The sequence below is a fragment of the Salvelinus namaycush genome, chromosome 8, assembly GCF_016432855.1.
Source record: "Salvelinus namaycush isolate Seneca chromosome 8, SaNama_1.0, whole genome shotgun sequence".
NCBI classification, from domain to species: Eukaryota; Metazoa; Chordata; class Actinopteri; order Salmoniformes; family Salmonidae; genus Salvelinus; species Salvelinus namaycush.
Genome location: NC_052314.1, coordinates 11,304,196 through 11,312,519, shown reverse-complemented (window position 1 = coordinate 11,312,519; position 8,324 = coordinate 11,304,196). Strand labels below are relative to the sequence as shown.

At 39.9% G+C, this 8,324-nt stretch overlaps 1 pseudogene; it reads right to left on the bottom strand.

The window, feature by feature from the left end:
- Positions 1–836: 836 nt before the first annotated feature.
- On the bottom strand, positions 837–895 carry LOC120053113 (annotated as a pseudogene).
- Between the last annotated feature and the right edge of the window lie 7,429 nt (positions 896–8,324).

Here is an 8,324-nt window from a genome sequence, read left to right as displayed (position 1 = left end):
CCCCAGGACCATACCCACCTGGGGCCCCAAGAACCCCTTCTGCAGGGCCAAGGTCAAACACAATATTTAAAACATGCCGACCCTCACAGAAATAAATACAACACAAGAATGGACATTGGCATCCAGCCAACATGTCTACAGGACAGCCATCTTGGTCGGGAAAACGTTCTTTCTAGAGACTAATCAAATATGGTAAAATATTGTATAATATTGTATATATGCATCTCTATGGCCCACTCCCCCCTAAAAAACCTTCAAAAGGGGGGTTAGGGAAGGGGTTTAACAATAACCACAGGAATGTCCAAAGAAATACCTCTAACGTTATGTGTGAGTATAATTTCAGCAAGCTTGGGTAAGCGCAGGTTTGCACCCTTTGGACATTGGTTTACAATCAGTGAATGGCTTTTGGGAGGTGTTGACAAGCCAAGCGAAAGGACTGTGTGTGACCTTGTTTAAGAAGCATAGGCAGCAGCAATAGGCATTATCAGTGAGGTTGTGTTTGGAGTCTCCTGAGAGAAAAAGAAGGGTGGTTAGGGGATACCCACATGAAAAAATACTATAGTATATTATGGTATAAGTACTGTAGTATTGCTATATTTATATACTATAGTATTCACTGTAGTAATTACTGTAGTGTTTTTGCAGACATTATTGTAGTATACTGTAATAATTACTGTAGTGTTCTTGAGGACATTATTGTAGTATACTGTAATAATTACTGTAGTGTTCTTGAGGACATTATTGTAGTATACTGTAATAATTACTGTAGTGTTCTTGAGGACATTTCTGTAGTATTTACTACAGCATTTTTATTTGATTATCTTTGACATAGAAGTGGGGGCTTTCTCCATGAGGAAACCTACTGGACAAATACAAAAAGAGGATTTTTCCATTACATGTAGGTAGGTAGGACTGGAGGAGTCTGAATGGATAGTTCAGAGCTTCTGCTCTTTTCTATAACCTGTAAGTAGGTAGGGAGGACTGGAGCCTGATTGGATAGTTCAGAGATTCTAGTCTTTTCTATCCATGTCATTTCATGGGATGAGAGGGGGAGGCAAGGCAGTTAGAGGGAGGATGTGTTTAACTCAAGGCTTGTTATTAAGGGTGCATTGGGTGGGTAGAGGGGAGTTTATTAGGTACACCAATTTAGTTCTGGGTCAGACCCACCTTTGCCTCCAGAACAGCTTGACATGGAATCGTTACTCAATTGGTATCAAGGGACCTAACGTGTGCCAGGAAAACGTTCCCCACACCATTACAACACCGCCACCAGCCTGTACCGTTGACACCAGGCAGGGTGGGGCCGTGGACTCATGCTTCTTACGCTAAATCCTGACTCTCAAAATAAATACAAATAAAATTTTCTTTGTCACATTCGCTGAAAACCTTTAACATGAAATGCTTACTTACAAGCCGTTAACCAACAATGCAGTTTTAAGAAAAATACGAGTTAAGAAAAATATTTACTAAATAAACGAAAGTAAAAAATAAAAGAGCAACAATAAATAGGGCTCCCGAGTGGCGCAGCAGTCTAAGGCTAGAGGCGTCATTACAGACACCCTGGTTCTACTGGCAGTGATTGGGAGTCCCATAGGGCGGTGCACAATTGGCCCAGCGTCTTCCGGGTTTGGCCGGTGTAGGCAGTCATTGTAAATAAGAATTTGTTCTTAACTGACTTGGTTAGTTAAATAAAGGTTAATTAAAAAATATATATAATATATATTTAAAAATAACAATAACGAGGCTGTATACAGGGGGTACCAGTACCGAGTCAATGTGCGGTACTAGGGGGGGGGGAGGCAATGCAAATAGTCCGGGTAGCCATTTGATTAGCTGTTCAGTAGTCTCATGGCTTGGTGGTAGAAGCTGTTAAGCAGTTGCCATACCAGGCGGCGATGCAACCAGTCAGGATGCTCTCGGTGGTGCAGCTGTATAACTTTTTGAGGATTTGATGCCAAATATTTTCAGTCAGGAATAGGCTGATGACTCTGCCATAATCATGCCACAACAGGAACCAGGATTTGTCGGACCAGGCAAAGTTTTTCCGCTCTTCAGTTGTCCAGTGTTGGTGATCGCGTGTCCACTGGAGCCGCTTCTTCTTGTTTTTAGCTGATGGAAATGAAACCCGGTGTGGTTGTCTGCTGCAATAGCCCATCCGTGACAAGGACCGACAAGTTGTGCATTCCCGAGATGACGTTCTGCACACTCCTGTTGTACTGCGCCGTTATTTGCTAGTTTGTGACCCGCCTGTTAGCTTGTACAATTTTTGCCATTCTTCTTTGACCTCTCATCAACAAGCTGTTTTTGCGCCCACAGGACTGCCGCTGACTGGATGTTTTTTGTTTGTCACACCATTCTCGGTAAACCCTAGACACTGTTGTGTGTGAAAAGCCCAGGAGGCTGGCCGTTTCTTAGATGCTGGAACTGGCGTGCTTGGCACTGACGATCATACCAAGCTCAAAGTCGCTTAGGTCACTCCTTTTTCCCATTCTAACTTTCAATCGAACAGTAACTGAATGCCTCGATGCCCGTCTGCCACGTGACTCGCTGTCTGTAGGAGTGAACCATTTTAATGAACGGGGAGGTGTACCTAATAAACTGGCCACTGAATGCATATCGTTTTGCAAAAAAAACATTTGAATTAATATCTAAATTCAAACATTTTTTATTGTATTTATATATTATATATTTATTTATTTTTGTTAATAAAGGAAAGAAGAGTGCCAACGAGATGAGTTAAAAGTAGTTTGTGGGAGAAGAGTTAAAATAGTAGCAGAGTTTAGAAAGGTAAAAGTGTAAAGAACTGTTTGTAGATGCCAATAGTCAGTAATGTTTAGTAAGTGGGAGGGGAGGGGGAGGATCCGAACCCGGATTAGGGTAAGGGTTGGGGATAGGGCACATGTTAATCAGGGTTATGTTGTGTTTATAAGTGAGGTATGTTGCTGTTGTGTGGAATGTGAGGTTGAGTTTATATCAGTCTGACATCTGGAGCATGATGGACAGAGGTGTTTCAGTGTAACCTGTAGGGAACACAATATGTGGCATGTTGGTTTCTCACTCATGGGGGGCACAAATTGGGATATGGTGGATAGGAATGAGTGGGGTGTATGCAAATTAAATACTGTAGTATTACTAAAGTTAAAAACTATAGTGTTTTTTCAGACACTGTAGTGATTTTGCATTATTTACTTGACTTTAGTACTACAGTGTTTAAATATGGATAATACTGTAGTATTTACTATCGCATTCTCCAATATACTACTAAATTATAAAGTAAGCGCTACACAATCAAGGGGGATACTACAGTGTGTAGTATAATATTCTACAGTATACTACAAGATTCTAAAGTAAGTACTAGACATGATCGAGGGATACTACAGTGTGGAGTATAGTATTCTACAGTATACTACCATTTACTATAGTTTACTAGAGAATTCTATAGTAAATACTATAATATTCTACAGTAAACTGTAGTATTTTTCCATGTGGGTACCTGTTGTGGAGTTGATGGCGGCATGGGTGGCAGTAGCCATGTCAGTGGTGGCCATGTCAGTTGTGGCCATAACAGTGGTGGCCATGTCAGTGGTGGCCATAACAGTGGTGGCCATGTCAGTTGTGGCCATGTCAGTGGTGGCCATGTCAGTTGTGGCCATAACAGTGGTGGCCATGTCAGTGGTGGTTGGGGCCACGGTTGTAATCCCTGGGAGGAGAGCAGTGTCAGCAGCTGTTCAGCATGGACCCCTCCCCATCCCTGTCCCTCACCAGGGTTATTAATAGCACAGCATGGAGAATGACATAGGGCGCGCAATAGCACGTGATTTGCGTGTAATTAATGGAGAGCAGGGAGGGTAATGGGCAACCAGCATTATTTATAACTATGTAAGTATATTAGCTACATTAATGTGTTTTACCTGGCATGACCTCCACCTTGAGAGATGCTGTTGTTGATTCTGCATTGGATGAGTCGATGGCATGCAACTGAGCAAACAAACAAAAAGTTAAACATTGAAAGTCTAAGTACAAGATAAACTAAAAAAATCCTCAAAAAGTTATACAGATAAACTACCTACAGTAGACTTTACTCCAGTTTATTTGTAGGTTGTTGTTTTGGCTTAAAGGGAACAGAACACACTCACATTCAAGGAAACAGTGCCTGGCATAACGTTTTTAGTCATGAGGATGAAGCCTTGCTGGGTAATGGAGAATTCATTGCTTCCCTGAACCTCATATCTCACATCAGGGTTGACGCCCTGTAGAGAAGGATTGGTTAGCCATAATGTTAGATAGGGGAACCATGCAATAAGGTTCCTGAAATGGGAAATGTAAGATAACTAAAGATCATATTTAGAGTTAGTGTGATCAATATCAATATCATCTGTAGCATATTTGGGGTCTCTATAAAAAATAAAATATCTCCAATAAATATCAAAGTCACACATTAATTGCAACCTTTTGTCAGAGATCTGTACTTTACATGTGCAATATGTTTTCACTGCTACCGACACAAGGGAATAGACCGATAGACCTTACATCAGCAAAGTCTGTGTCCTTGGCCTGGACCCTGAGTGGCCTGTTGGAGGCTTTGCTCTCCAGAACCATGCTGTCTACGCCCGCGTCTGCAGAGATGAAGCCCTCATACTCCATCCTCTCAAACTGCGGCGGGTTCACACTCTTTTTCACAACAACGATAGTGACCGTTGTGGTCGCGAACTGGTCTCTGTTGGACGTCTGTAAAGCCTGAGAATAAAAACCGCGTTAACATTTGCTATCAATGATTGTATCTGTGCCGCAAAAACATAATCCTGTGATGTCAACTGCATAATTATATTAATTGCAATAAGAGGTTATTAACTACACTCTTAGGAAAAAAGGGTTCCAAAAGGGTTCTGCTTCTGTCCCCATAGGAGAACCCTTTTAGGTTCGAGGTAGAACTATTTTGGGTTCCATGTAGAACCCTCTGTGAAATGGGTTCTACAGGGAATCCAAAAGGGTTCCACCTGGAACCAAAAGGAGTTCTTCAAAGGGTTCTCCTATGGGGACAACTGAAAAACCCTTTTCAATTCTAGATGGCACCTTTTTTTCTAAGCGTGTATAGACTATATGGTTGGCAGAGGTCTATATGGACATTATGGATTCATTAACTATTTCAGAGAAACTTTTAATTACCAAAACTGTTAAGGTCAGTGGACCCGCTACATCCGCCGCTTTCGACATGGTGATGTCCCCAGTGTTTTGATTGATCTGAAAAAAGCCAGATTCAGACCCTTAAAAAGAGAAAAAAAGAAACGTGAGAGCCCTGTTAGTAGAGGTATTTTCATTGGAGAAGAAATGTGTTGTTGGCCAGGCCTATAGGTGAGATAGTTGCTCTGTGAATGATAGCCGAGTCTGTCAGTATCAATGATCGGGATATTTCTGAGAGTACTTACATGTAGAATTTTGAATATTCATGATGCTTACCTGTTGGAAATCTGTACATTATCGGCACATTTAAGCCTTTGTCACCATCAATGGCATGCACCGGACCTGGCAGCAATGGCAATGCACCAACCTGGGACGTAAATGAGACTTTGCATTACTTACTGTGGATACTGTTAATAATATTTAAATCATGGGCTAAGCTAAACACATAATGATGGCTAGTTGTACTGAGTAGATTGTGAATATTAATCAGATGTATTATAAGATTCTAACAACGTTGTTGTTTTTTGAGGGGAGAGGATGGTGGACGCACCTCTTGCTCTGTTAGGTTGACTGTTCCTGTATATCCAGAGCTGAGGCAGATTTTGGACATGTCAACTATGGTTTCTGTGCAGGGCTGGAACCATGGTGGACGGTTGTCAATGTCCAAGATGTTGACCTGGATAGTGGCTGTGGCAGTGAATGAAGGTGGTGTGGATGTGGGGGTATCCTAAAAAAAAACACAACAAAGGACTCGGTGAAGATCTAAAGCTTGGATGCCGTGAAATAGATGATGGTTTCAACCAATACAGTTTATTATTCCACGGCCCCAAACAATCAATCACTTTCATTACAAGAACTATAAAAACAGAACAAGCACTCACCTGAGCAAATAATATAAGTGTCACACTTTTCGCTGCGTCATAGTCAAGAACTTGTTGCACTAGTATATTTGGGCTGTTTTCTTGTAGTTTAAAACCATCCTGTGAGAATTTAAAAGGACGTTATTTTACTTAAGATAAGTTATGTATGGCTGGGAGGAGCATTTTCTTTTAGTATTCGCTCTCATATTTAGACAGGATGAGGATGGAGACTTACTGTATCTGGCACTAGGCTGTAATAGAGTCGATCCTTATCTGCATCTGTTGCTACAATTGCACCGACACTTTTGCCTATAGGTGACAACTGGTCCAAAGAAAATAACACATACAGTATTTATTTCTGTCACTGTCCTATGAGTAGTTTTTTTATATATTTTTTATATATAGAATAGAGTAAATGGAATCAGACATTCTACCATGAAACCTTAACAGGATTCTAGAAATATGGTAAAGCACTCATGGCTAGTATACCAACTGCTAGACTGTTTATCTGCTTCACTGTTTGACTGACTAGCTAAAAACTTGATCTAACTGCCCTATGACTGATTATGAAGTACACTAACTGAGAAAGAAATATGCACTCACCTCATCGACATTGAGAGTGTACTGGCTTTCTGCAAATACTGGCAAGTTGTCATTCACATTCTCAATAAGTACCACTACTATTAGAGTAAGCTGGAATGAAGATCACATTTGAATTACTGACTCCATAGAGGTATACAAGTAAAACTAGGTTTAACTCAGGTTTAATATTGCATGCCATCTGTTATAAATCTAATGATATTTAAGGGTTTTACCTCAAAAAAGGTCACAGTAGCTTTGAATATATCTTTTATAAGTAATTTTGCTCTAAAGGAGTGTTGTCCCTTGAGCACTACAGGTATACTGTATAATCGGAATCAAGTGCTATTTACACGTGAAAATGTCATGGAATGCAGTTTGGAATATTTCTCCATTTACACTTTGATAGTAAACTAAATGTACAGTGGATCTGTATGTCTACTCCATAAAATGACCATACACAAGTGTGTAGCCAAAACCCCCAGTTATGACTGAATGACTCTCAAATCCAAATTATTTTTATTATAATGCTGATCATTGTATTATGGGCACTACTTTTTATTGTAATTACTTTTCTAAATTATGTATTTATTGGTCCAGCTTGCCCATACTGTAGCCACTCCCATAACATATCGATGATTAAAAGTACAAGAAAGTGCACTTACAAATTGGTCACCTTTTCTACAAAGAAGGTCAACGGTGAAAGACGTTTTAGTCTGTGAAATAAACAAAATTACACATCAACGTCTCATCTGCATTATACAATTGACTATATTCATAATCAATTGCAAGAAAAGGGCTAATTAATGTGGAAAAGGCACCAGCAGAGCCAAGGGAATTAAGTGTACCCAACAACGCATGTGCCTTTCTTAGCTTAATCTAGATCCAAGAATGAAAACATATTTATGCTAAATAGTGATAACATACCTCATAGTCCAAAACTTTTACCGCTGTAAGATCATTGCCACTCAGACCGAAAGAGTCTGCAGGATTACTGGCAAAAGTTAGGGTCACTCCTTCTTCTGTGGTGATTGTGGTCACAACAGCCCCAACAACGTTGTTCTCTTTAATAGTGGGAGGCGTAGCCCCAGGCCTGGAGCATACTGCAATGGAAGAGAGAAAACACACATAACAATGAATGAACACTACCCAAATTATGTAACATAAAATAATTGTCTGTTTTCAATGAAAGTATCATTCAAGCAAAATGTGTTTGAACTCTATGGATATTATCCCACTGTCTCAATGTGTTATCACAGCACTTTCAACAGTTTAAAAGCACAACAAAGTTCAAATGGTAATACAATGTCAGATCTTTTGTATTCATACAACAACTTAATGTGTTACATTAAAGTACATATTGTAAGTGATCAATGCTGTTCGAGATTCTGTGCAGGTTATTACAGCAATTGTGAAGATTTCCACAGACCTGCGACCCTGAACAAGCATGCTTTCTATGATTACATAGGAAGACATTTATAGTTACATTACGGTAACCTCAACATGGGGCCATGGATGTGTTACTCATTTTAAGGTTGAATAAATACTATTACATTAGTTTGTGAGATATCCTTAACATTAGGCTATTTACTGCCTTACAAAAGTAATATTGAATTGTGTTTGGTTGACAACGCAACCAAAAATCAACATTTAAAGGAGATTTATCTACTGCTTGGATAGTTAGATCTGGGCCACTGGCTTAAT